This window comes from Echeneis naucrates, chromosome 12, assembly GCF_900963305.1.
Source record: "Echeneis naucrates chromosome 12, fEcheNa1.1, whole genome shotgun sequence".
In the NCBI taxonomy this organism is placed as follows: Eukaryota; Metazoa; Chordata; class Actinopteri; order Carangiformes; family Echeneidae; genus Echeneis; species Echeneis naucrates.
The window spans coordinates 6,539,183-6,552,055 of record NC_042522.1 but is presented as its reverse complement, the minus strand read 5'-3'; the positions used below and the strand labels follow the sequence as shown (position 1 = coordinate 6,552,055).

General features: G+C 40.7%; 1 protein-coding gene across 1 annotated transcript in view; it reads right to left on the bottom strand.

Annotated features, from left to right (window-relative positions):
- The window catches only part of plppr1 (phospholipid phosphatase related 1), a 47,008-nt gene extending 40,325 nt beyond the window's left edge, over positions 1 to 6,683 (bottom strand). Inside the window, exon 1 of the mRNA XM_029516206.1 lies at positions 6,585 to 6,683. The gene's annotated coding sequence lies outside the window, so the exon portion shown is untranslated. The remainder of the gene's footprint in view (positions 1 to 6,584) is intronic.
- Positions 6,684 to 12,873: the final 6,190 nt, after the last annotated feature.

The following is a 12,873-nucleotide window of genomic DNA, read 5'->3' as shown; positions in this document are numbered from 1 at the left end:
AAAATATTTTTGGGGAATCAATCCAATTTCCTGACTGGAAAATAGGTTTTCTCACAAAGTAATTGTTGATATTGTATACATACTGCTGGGTATTACCATAAAATAACATTGTCGTCTTTCCTCTCCTATTTCCCCGCAGAACTAAACATCAGACCAGACAAGGACTCAAAGCAGAGAGAGCAAAAGTAAAGGGAACGTGAGAAACAAAAAGAGAGAAACAACTTGGGGAAAAATGAGAAGCAGAAAAAGCTTTTTTTTTTTAAAAAACAAGGTGGTTCATTTGCAGGAGGAGAACTTTTGCTACCTCCTCTGGGAGACAACACTTGTCATTTTCAGCAGGAGTTAGAAGCAAAGTCTTCATAAATGGTTTCTCTTTCACTGGCAGCCACAGTCCTTGATGCCTCCCCACATCACACCCACTATCGGCACATTAATTACATTTAGGGTTCGACATGGAGCGTTTGAATTTTAAAAATCTTTGCGATTCCTTTATTTTCAAATTAAAAGATGTTCAAAGACTTACAATGCAAATAAACAAGAAACAATTACAAATGCACATCCCCTTTTCCCTTAAATAGACTGAATAAACAGTGAGCAAAGAAAATATAACTTGGGTATTGTTAAAAAAGTGAGACACAACACTCATATCCCCTGAGGTCTGATACTGAACTTAATTGAATTGTTTTAACTCACTGTATTGATCTACATGTGGCGCAGCACCACATTTCATTCACCACCACACAACTCCAGGTTCAGGCACTCAGATTAGTCACACATTCAAACAAACACCTGTGTTCCAGCATGGTAAGCAGCTGAGGGATCATTCTCTTCTATCTGATGAAAGTATTAAAAAAAAAAAAAAAACCCCACAAAGATCATGTCAAATCAGTCCTTTAACAACTACTTTTTGCATTGGGAAGGACATGTAGACTGCATTTAACCTGATTTCTAGATTTTAGATGATCTGCATTTGCTTTGATCTTGTTCTGAATTCTATCTCAAGTCCTTTTGACGCCAGTGTTGAGTAAAACACGATGACCGAGATAGTTGCTTCTATCAAATATCATTTGTTGAATCCGCTTTAATTATGTCATCAATTTAAAGTGCACATGCAATTTTGATGCTTTTCAAATTTCTGATAATGTCATGTAAACATGAAACTTTCCTCACTCAGCCGTCCGTTCATGTGAAATTAGTTTCTACAGCAACATGCTTAGCATTTACCCAAGGTCAAAAATCTGAGCTTTGAATTTCTCTACAAATTTTACAAATCTAGAAGAGGTATGTAAAAGCAGTTAGATAAAACCTTGATAAAGCCTACAATGCATGGGAAGAGTTTGGATTTTGATGAACACTGGACATATGTATTATCACTACCACAATAACAAGTGTCAAAGAACCTGTCGCCACTCCAATACCTTTACAATTTATTTACTGTTGCCACGACAGCAAATACAAACTACACCTGCTGTTTGTCGTGGTTGGTTGGAAGACTTATTGAAGCCTTCTGCTGCTCCACTAGAGTGGAGATAACTATGATAATAATGGAGTCAGTGTCCACTGGCTCAGAAAACAAATATGAAGCTCTAAATACTTTGAGGGGGTTGTGTGTTTAAAAAAAAAAAAAAAGTGAGTTTGCCAAGCATAGTGCTCAATGAAATTGCTTTGTGGATGGCACAGGCACCTAGTGAGCATAAAATAAAACAATACCTATGGGTTGGGTGCATTGATTTGGATACTTCAAGGAAAAAACTAAAAAAATATGAGTGTGTTTCGGGAGAACACTCATCTGTCGTATCTACTTCTGAAGTTCTGTAGATCCGCTGAATTTTTAAATTATCACTGATGACGACTTTCCATCTGTCAGACAGTAAGACAGTACTTGTCAGCCAAGGGTTACTGATTCAGATCACAATGTTAACAAAGCCAACTGTGATAAAAGTTATCATTTAATGCAGTCCTTACATCTGTATCTTTTTAAATGAGACATGGTATATTATCTCTGTATCAGCTTCGAAAAATAAAATTCTGAATTTGCATTGACATGATTATGAGAGAGTCAAGTTTCTGTGTCTGACAGACAGCCTAGCTGGAGAACCTGCACAACACCTGGCAAAGAAATACAATGAAGGACAGATGAATGCCAAACAGAGAGACTAAGTCAAGACTGAAAATAGAACAAAGTTGAAAGTAAAAGACGATTAGGAATATCCTTTTAGAAAATAATGTGAAATTCTTAAAAAAAAAAAAAAAAAAGGAAAAACATTCCCCCTGAGAAAGAGCATGAGAAAAAGAGAAGCCAGAGATGAGAGAGAAGCAGGATAAAACTGAAGAAATATTAAGCTTGCTTCTTCAGATACTGCTAACCAGCAACACATACAGTCTGAAAAGTCTTCAAACAGATTCCTGTATTTCCACATATCAAGGGTTTGTCTCAGCTGCTGGCCCGAGTTTCACCTTCATGTATTTTTTCCTCTGATAAAGTGTTATGGATCAGAGGCTCAATTTAGCTCATTTGCAAAACCCAGATTGTTTCCTCAATGCCATTTCTCTCTACATGCCCATTTCTCAAACAACACATTTCCTCATCAGCTGTGTAGTCGCTATTGCAAGTTCTCCTACTGAATATAGGCAAGTGGCAGATGAACACAGTGTGGGCACAACTTCTCGAGGCCAGTGCGTCTCTGTTTGCTTGTGGTTTAAAATTCCCTCTAAATACAATCTGCTTTTCTTGTCTCATTTCTTGTGCATAGAGGATTAGAACGCAATTAGATTTTTCTAGTGTTGACTTTCCTCAATAATCAACGCAATTTTTTTTTTTTTTTTAAATTAAATCACCACATCTAGGTACATACATGCAAGGAATTAATCCAACAGGAATGAGGGCTATTGCATTTCATCCCAACGAATAATTACTATTATTATTTCAGTTAATCATTAGCCATTAGCAAACAACTGAAAATGCTTTAAGTGTATTTGCATATGTATTAATGTAAATTTTTTGGTTCGGAAAGTGTATTTGCACAAGTGCTCCAAGGCTTCTGTACGCATGAGTGAGTGTGTGCATGTGTGTTGTCAGTTTGTGTTGAATGCTGAGTTATGCTGTGCAGGTTTTTCTTATGCTGCTTTGTAACATTTCCATCTATATTTAGATCAAACATGCTCTTGATCCGAGTGTTCAGCTATTTTTTAGTCAGATAACAACTATCAGAACCATCACAGTACCATCCTCTTTACTCAGACAGTGATAAAGAACTCAATCGCTCATGACATTTTTCAATATCGCTTAAATCGCACTACTGCTGCTCCTCAGTGTCCTTGCAACCGTTCGTTGCATTCCAAAAGGATTTATGAGAGCTAGAGCAGCAGTAAAATCTGTTTGTAAGTTAATTCTGGTCATTCATTATCATGTATACATACACAAAGAGGTACAGCTGCTCATATAACTTTATGCCACCCAGAAGTCACAAAAACCTGCTTGTTAGTGTATTTAAAAAATATCAGCCTTTGCCAAGATCTCAAAAACACAGGAAACACTTTGACACAGCATAATCAGTGACACTGTGATGAGGAGTTGAACAGATTATACAATTCTGTACATCAGTGCGGTGGAAGACATTTTTAAATTAAACAATTTGTGCATGCCCAGTCTGCAACCAAATAAGTTCAGCAGTCTTATATAATGGTCACTTAAAAATATATATTTAAAAAAAACAAACAAAAAAAACAATGCTGGGGCAGGCAGCCAAAAGGGATATTTGGCTTCAACTTTAAGTATTTCTCCATTAGCGCCCATTCACATTCTGACTAATTATATACATGAGTCTGGGCTGAGAAGCTCACACTGCATCCTGCCACGCTATAAAAACACCCATCCAAGCCAACAAAATACCATTTATGCCTCAAATTAATCAAGCACCCTTGTAAATCTAGATGTTTAGAGACATTAGATGCCACTCTGTTCTCTCACTTCCGGCAAACCAAGCCAACATATTCATGGAGTGTTGCCAGCTTTACCATTCACACTGGCCCCTATCACCTGCATCTATCAGTCTACTTTGACATGAAAGGAGGGCCATTCAATCTGCAGAGGCACCTTAGGGCCAATCATCCCCCTGACACATCACAGTGATAGATCTAATGCCTTATCAGGACAACGCCACTGCACTAATAACACCGCTGCCACATCTCGAGGTAATTATATCTGCTACCCATAATCCACGGAAAATGTTTGTGCATGTATTTGCGAGACGTGAAAAATGTGTGTGTGTTTGTGTGCGAGATCAATAGAGAGTCTCCGGTGTGGGAGTGGGAGAGGCATTAGATATCAAACAAGAGGTCAGGGGTCATTACTTCCTGCAATTTCATGACTATGCAGCTGGTGTTTTTTTTTTTTTTGTATTGACTGAATTATTTTTTAAACATATATGCTAGTGTCTAACATACAGGCTTTCAATTAATGCCATTTGTAACACATTTAAGGGCACCTTGCAACTACTATTATTGTTTTTCCCATGTGTTTATGTAATACTTTCATAGCTTTTTACAATGGCTATAAAAGGCAGAAGTTTATTCTAAATAGTCATAAATAATGTTTATGTGTCCACTCACTACACGAAGAAGCAATTGTTCAGTGTGACCAAATTTCATCTTATAAAATCCCTAATGCTACACTGTACTCTCTTGGAAGCAGCTCTCTTGTAGTCCTTCACATGGAGATTGTGTATGTCAAATCAAGCACACTGGCTATGAAATCTGTTTTGTGGAAACTTTATTCTATACTCAGTGTAACATAAGGAAAAGGTACAGAATTCCGTGCTTTTCCAGGAAAAAAATGAAACAATATCTCTAACAAAACCAACCATAAATGGACCTGGTTCAAACCAAACTATTTTGATGTTTGTACCCACTGAATTTACTCCCTGTTTCAGAGAATTACAATGTACACTCATCAAATTCCAAAAATGCAAACAAAATTGGCTGTTCTGTCAAAAAATTAAGTTGAAAGATGTATCAAAAGAAGGTCTAACGGTAAATATTTAACCTAGACTGACTAAGCTTACTCAACATATTAATGCTACTGCTGCTGACGCCACAGATCAACGTTAGCATAGTATATCTGAATAGTACATCTAGTATGATTGGCCGAAAGTTACACCAATGTTCAAAGAAAGTCAAATAAATATAACAAGAGCAACAACATTTGAGTGCAAGTTGTTCATGTGCATATTCGTAGAACAGCATGGTGGGTGTAAGCCAAAAGATGTCTTGCTGCTGACAGCCAAGGAAAGGCTCACCTGATGCCCCGCCACCTGCCATCTGTCTACTGAATAATACCTTTGACCTGCAAAACTACACGGATTAGCACAAATACATCTGTCAATTATAAACACACACACACAGCAAAATGCATAAGTGAACAGGTTCCACATACACACGATTGTTAGAAATCAAAAGATCTGGGTGGGTGATGCTATCTGGTCTCCACTGCTCGACCAAGAGATGCACAAAGGATTCAATAAAAATGGCAGCATGCATGGAAGCAGTTAGGAGAGCATGGAAGTAAACGCAATGTTTGCCTCTATAGTGAGCAGACAGGAAATACTCCTCATTTAGAGACTTCATAAACATAAACAGCACTTTCTTACCAACTGGTAAGAAAGTGCTGGTCTGTTGAGCAATCCTGAAAGCTGAAGCTAAATTGCTAAAGATATAAACACCCCCCCTCTGTATTTTAACATGAAACTGCTGCCTGTAAAAGTTAAACAAGACCCAAAGAGCTAAAACACAACCTGTCCCTCGCCGTTGTGCTTCCTTCAGAAGCAACGCAAGAAGATGAGCTTCATGCCTATATAATTCAAGCTAGAAGGCCAAGGTTGCACATGTAGCTGCACTGTTGCCTGCCCATGATGTTAGGAGAAGCAACTACAGGAGGATGATGGCACAGGCTGCACTGAATATATTCCAAGGTTACCCCATGGCGCTCGTCAAGGCATCACAATAAGCTTTACAATGAACTGCATGGTGCATGTCTGGAGGGCTGGGTGACGAGGACATAGGGGGTGGGGAGACGGGCCACTTTTTTTTTTTTTTTTTGACCGACGACACGTTTGTACGGGGAAAAAAATGGGGCAACACATTGACACTTTCCTTTTCTTTTTATATTTTTGGGGAGGGATGCGCTGCACCGTGGCGGGTATCATAAATAAAAACCACCTTAGCTAGGGAGAGCAAATGAGCGCCGGAGGGCGGTCACTGTTGCTCGTTGGAGACAGGTGTCTGTTTAAATACCGATATCGATCCCATCCAGTTACTGAAACACTATTCTCCACACATTCGGTCCCGATTCCGCCATCAACCCCCCCCCCCTCGCTCACAAACCGCTCTTTGCGCGCTCGGGCTGGCTGAACCCGATCAAACCCGAGTCCAGCTGGTCTGACTTGATATCAGAGCCGAACTTGCTTTCGGCAGCAGACAATAGCTACACACTCCAGTTTATTCAGTCTCTCCCCCACCACCACCACCACCACTACCTCCGTCACGAACACCGCCTCACGGAATCTGCAAGGATCGCGCTCACTTACAGCGATGGGATGAAACAGTAATCCGGAGGAACGGCGCGTCCATTGAAGAGAGCAGAGCTGAGGAGGTAAGGGCGGACGGGAAGCCGTGAGCACTCCCACTACTACTTGTACTACTCCTCCATCGGTCCGCCGGGCTCAGCGCTGAGGAGCACGCAGCGTGTGAGCGCGTGCGGACTGGTGCTGTGCCTTATCGGGAGGGGGCGGGGCCAAGACGCGTCCTCTGCTCCGGCGGAGCGGACTTCATTCTGTGTGGGGACGTTGTGTTACAACCAAGTCTCCTGTCTAGCGGGCGTATTCCCAGTACAGACCCCCCGCCTCTCTTCCCCCAACACCTCCTCTCTTTTTTTAACCTTTCTTTAAAGCTCAGAAAAGCAGCATGGGGTCTTTTCAGCGCTGATTTATTTTTTTCTCTCCGTATGAGCTTCTCACAGGTTGGATGGTCTGCTCGGCTGCGCTGTTGGGGTCGGTTATTTGCTGGTGTTGTTACTTCACATAGAGATTCCCAAAAACACGAGAATTTTATAGGAGAGATTACTGATTCTGATCAAATATAGAAGATCTTCAAGATTTTTAGGATTTTATTAGATACTATTGTCCAATTGATAATAAAAAAAAGACTCAAAATCGTTCTTTGTTGTTTTTTTTTTTTTTTTTTTTTGTCAATTTATTTGTGTCCTTAAGAATCAAAAACACTGTTGTTGTATGTCGTTTTACATTCCAAGCCTCCCACTGGAGATTTAACATCAGGCAAAGTGGCTTTTCTCTGAGATATATATATATATATATATGATCAAATATGGCAGACTTCAGGAACCTAAAAGAGAAACCAAATCTCATAACAGTGGTGGATCCCAGAGGTCTCAGGGCATTGCTGAGAGCAATAACTGCTTTGTTGTGACATCCAAAAGTTACAGAAGACCCAACGGCTTGTTTCAGGGCTCAGTTTTTTAGAAATTCTCACCTGATTTCATTTCGTTTTGGAAAAACTTACTCGTCACAGTTGAGGAGAGGTACTGGAGCCAAATGCCGCCTGACATTTTGATACAATATTGGACCTTTAAATAAATAAGAAAATTACAAACAGCGGTCCTTTTGGCACCATTGGCCTTAGATTTACAGTGTTCACTGGAACGGTTTGCAGCTGAGTGTAAAACAGATGTGATGAGGATCAACACCTGTAAGTCTGAGGCCATGGTTCTCAGTCGGAAACCAATGGATTGCTGACTTCGGGTGGGGAATGAGTCTCTGCCCCAAGGGAAGGACTTCAAGTAACCTGTGACCTTCTTGTTGTGGGGCAAAAACACTAACCACTATGCCACAGCTCAGATTTCTGTGTAGTGTAAGTAACCAATAGACAAAAAAACTGTGATGAAGTCATCCTTTAGATTTACAATTTTTCAAAAACTATTGACTTTGCTTTTGTTACTGACCAGGATCTTTAGTTTTTCTAGAATTTGGAGGCGTATCTTCATACATCTGTGGCCATTTTTCTGGGTCAACTGGTCATCGTTACTTCTGGTAAACAAAACTGGACTTCTGGGCTCTATATCACTGCTTCAGAGACCGTCAGTAGTACCACACACATTATATGAGTGTTAGCCTCTTCACTTCTTAAATCCACCGCTGCCTCTGTTTTAAAAAATTACAACTTGGATCTCATCTGGTGGTAGAATTGGACCATCTAGATTCAAAGCCAGAGAGAATGAATGAGACTAAAACAAGACATGCACAATACCATGATTACAGAAGTGTTCTTTAGCTGTCATATCAAGCCACAATACAAATGGCTCGAATACACCTACTTAAGGATTAAAGGCCCATTCCCAGTGAAATAGACCAAACGTAATCTCAGCCCATTCTCCCTCTGTTCTCCATCCAGTTGTTGCGCCACCTTATTTCATAATATAGCTTGTCTCAAAGGAATATCTTCATCTACCCACCTCTGTGGCTTGGCTAGCTGTAGCATTAGCACTGCAAACGCACGACTGCCAAAACTAGGACAGAGAAGTAAAACCATGGAGCCCATCAAGAAATTACAGAAGAAACACTGGTGTGTTCAGTGATCTAGATTCAGAGCGCACGGTACATTACACCCTGCACTCAAGCACCCCCCCCCTCTTCCAATTCTCGTGCTTTTTCAGCCCAACACTTTCACTCCTCCCCTCATATCTCATCTGTGGCCTTCAGTCGCATTAACCAAACTGAGCAGAAAAACTGAAATTACTGTACAAGTCTTAAACTGTACACTCAGCACAAGTTATATAAAGAAATAGAGCTGAAGTGGTATGAAGATTTGATGGCTAAATTTGCTCCCAAATTTGGGGTAGAGTGTTCAAGATAAATGGGGGGAGTGGCAGCAAAGAAGAAAGCATCGTGTGTGTCTACATGAAAGTATGCTTGAGCTTTGTTGGTGCTGAGGTGCTTTTACTGTACGTGGGAATATGAACGTGAAGCAGATCCACACGTCTTTAATCTTAAGCTTGGTCTTGACTTGGCCTGTGAAAATACATTCATTCATTCATCTTCAACCACTTTATCCATGTTCGGATGGCGGGGGAATGCTGGAGCCAATCCCAGATCGCGCTGGGTGAGGGCGGGGTACACACTGGACAGGTCACCAGTCCATCACAGGGCCAGACAGAGATCAACAACCACTCAGACCTACAGACAATTTAGAGTCACCGTTTAACCTAAACATGCATGTCTTTGGATGGCAGGAGGAAGCCCACACAGAGAGAACATGCAAAATCTGCAAAGAAAGGCCCCAGGCCCAGGAACTGAACCACAACCTACTTATTGTGGGGCAACAGCACTAACCACTATGCCACCGTGCTGCTGTGAAAAGACAATCTAAACAAATTTTTATAGGACAGTTATAATCCTTACAGACCTAAGATAAATTGGACCAGATTCAAGCTGTTTTTGGATCAAACAAACTCAGCAGAGAGAAAACACACTGGCAGGAGCCTGATGCTCCAACAATTAATGAGCAAGCTCCAGTCAAAAAGAATAGCAGTGTGTAGTTTTACTCTGAAGATCATTACTCCGCACGCTCCATCTGTCTCACTTTTTTCATGATTCATGTGATGATTATGCAATCAGAGCTGCTAAACAGTGGATCCCGCTCAAGTCCACTCAGTTATACGAACCGTCCCCTCTAAAGTTGTTGTCAGGACATGTTATGGTGCACATGAGTTGTAGGGAGGCAGTGGGTTGTTGGAGCAAGTGCAGCACCTTGACTCCAGGGGATCAGAGTTCCTGTCCCAAAGAAGCACTTCAGTTAAGATTCAGCAAGCATCACACTTCTGTGAATTCTTAAAGAAGCTATTCCAAATGGATAATTTAGAAATCTACAGAATGGCAGTGAGGAAGAGTGTTGATACATTCAGTATCATCATTTTATTGCTTCTCCAACAGTGTTTAATTACATTTCCTTCAAATAGAGAGACAAATTTGGATGTACCAAAGCAATGACTCAAGGCCAGCTGTAGCGCAGGGGGACGTTAGCTGTGAGGGAGTGAATATAAGTTGGGCCAAGGTGGTGGATCTGTGGAGAAATTCAATAGGACCTGAAGGAAACAGTCGGTGAGAAAATGGAAATGTTGCACGTTCTTAGTCCTGCCTTTCTTCCTCTGCTGCCTTATTTCATCAGACTTTATAATGTAAGATAACTCTCCATCAATCTTTTTCATCATCTAGGCACTGTGTCTCCAAGAGAGGTAACAGAATTGAAACACATTTCGTGAGAGAAACCAAATTCACTTTATTGATGTCTCAGTTTCATCAAGGGGGAAAAAAAACTATTTTGGAAAACTCTGCTTCCTGAGGTTCTCCCACTGGAATGTCTGCTGTGGGAAAGATTCAACAAGTTGGCTGTGTTTACCAATATTTTGATGGCACTCTCAGTGGAAACTGAGAAATGTGTTGCCCTTGTAGGTTGATTTATGGAAAGCATCCTGTTTATAAACATGGCATTCAGTTAGTTACTCTGTCGGTGAACTCAGGGAGCTCTCTCTCTCTCATCTTCATCCACATCCGTGTCACAGGGGCTCACATCAGGCAAGGGGCGGGGTACACCCTGGACAGGTCGCCAGTCCATTGCAGGGCCAACACTCAAGGACATACAGAGACAAACATGCATTCACACCTACAGTCAATTTAGAATCACCAGTTAACCTCTTTGGATGGTGGGAGGAAACCGGAGTACCAGAGAAACCGGAAATCCAAGCAGACACGAGGAGAACATGCAAACTCCACACAGAAAGGACCCAGGCCAGGAACCGAACCCATGACCTTCTTATTGTAGGGCAACAGCACTAACCATACGCCGCCATGCTGCCCCAATTCAGGGAGCTGAAGCGCATAATAAAAGAAGAATTGAAAAGCATTTTTAGTTAGTTTCATAATTAAAATATAATTTTTATAATTATATATATATATTTATTCCAGATGTACCAACATTTCCAGTTTGTCTGCATTAATTGGCCTTGAATTCAGTTAGCTGCAGTCTTGAGAGGGTTTGAAAAGGCTTGTTGACCAAGGAGAGGTCAAATGAGAGTTATTCAAACAAACAGATGAGCCATAAGTACACAGACAGCTCAGTATGATGGCAAAATGCAGAAGCCCATTCCAGTGCATCTTGGCTCATCAGGCCTAACAAGCTACAAACTTTTCTGTGCACAACTCTGATTCCTCCTGGTTGTTAAATAACAAGAGGGGTCATCAGCAGATTATGCGACAATGAAAAAAGTCTCCCTAACCCAAGAGCCCGAGATCCTCTTTTGCCCTAAATTGTTTCCTCTCTATTTGTGGTAGTTTTTTTTAGCTTTTTGTGGTCACTATTCACTTGTTTGTGGTAATTTATTGTGTTGTAATGTTTATCATCATTTGCTTGCAACATGAAATAATAAAGTCATTTCAAACACCGTCTCTTTCCCCGCTCAGTAATGTGTCCATTATGGCAGGGAGATAATTCAATAAAAAATACTACGAATCTGTTGATCCATCATTGCCTTTGAAACCTCTCTGATTGAGCTGAATTTTTATTAAATGTAATACTTTTCTACTATTCTTTTTTTTTAACTTGAAATCTGTCTTAAATTTTCCCATTGAATACGTGGAAATCAAAAAAGTCAAAGCAAGAGTCATTTCATTAACAGGCTTGTGTTCAACAGCCCTATGCTTGTTCTGCTTGCTTCACACACACTACACACACGCACACACACACACACAAACACACAGGACAAATAAATATCAGCTTTCACCTCATCACCAAGGGTATAGGCTTGTCAACCCATATACTGTAAGCCTGGCATTATTCTCTCCATCTCCCAAAGAAGCTCAGCACCGACGACAACACAGTATCAAGTTTCACCAATGTGATAACAGATAAAAGCATGTTGGACGGGCACACAATAACTAGACCGTGCTTTATTATTAACCACACTGACTGATGTACAATGATATACCAAAATCAATTAAGATGAGCATCCAGACTGAAATATTTACTAATACACCTTTACTATACTTATAAAATGTTTATATTATTGCCATACAAACTACGCCTGTGGCAGATGAAAGTAATTGTTACATTATTAATGCCTATAGTGTGTATTCTGTGTTTCATTCTCTTTCAGAACATTTTTGGAGATGAATACTAGTCACTCTCCAGATCTCCCTCCTCAGCAGTTTGCCAGCTGCCATGACTCCTCTCTCTGGCACTCAGTTAAGCGTCTCAGTGGGTTTCAAAAGACTCTTTCTCGCTCTTTCTCCTCACCGTACTCTATTTGAATAAGTAGCTGAATTTGTGCAACTGTAATACTTATTGATGGAACTTCAGACCGTTGTTTGAGACCATGTGTGTCTGTCTGTTTGTGTATGTTGGTGTGTGAGTGTGTATGTGTGACCCATTATTCAAGAAGCTTATTGATCGGAGGGTGTTTGGTTTCTTGGCGGCTCCTAAAGTGGTAGGTTCGTTACCATGGTAACATGACAGGCTGGCCTGTGAAACACCGGCCTTGGCTGTGATTAGTGTTGCTGGAGAGACTTGCAAACGGCCAGTAACATGCATGGATGGATGCACGCACACAGTCTACAGACCAGACAATGTAGAGGTTTGTGTCATCTGTTTTTGCTGCACAGTTTCTGTCTTTTACTGTCACAGCTGGAAATAATGTGTATATAATGTAGAGAACTGTTTATCACTTTCCAAGGCTTTTAACTTGACACAATATATTGCATCAGAGGAAATATTGCCCCAGTGGGCTGCTAAGATATTATTTTGTGTTAA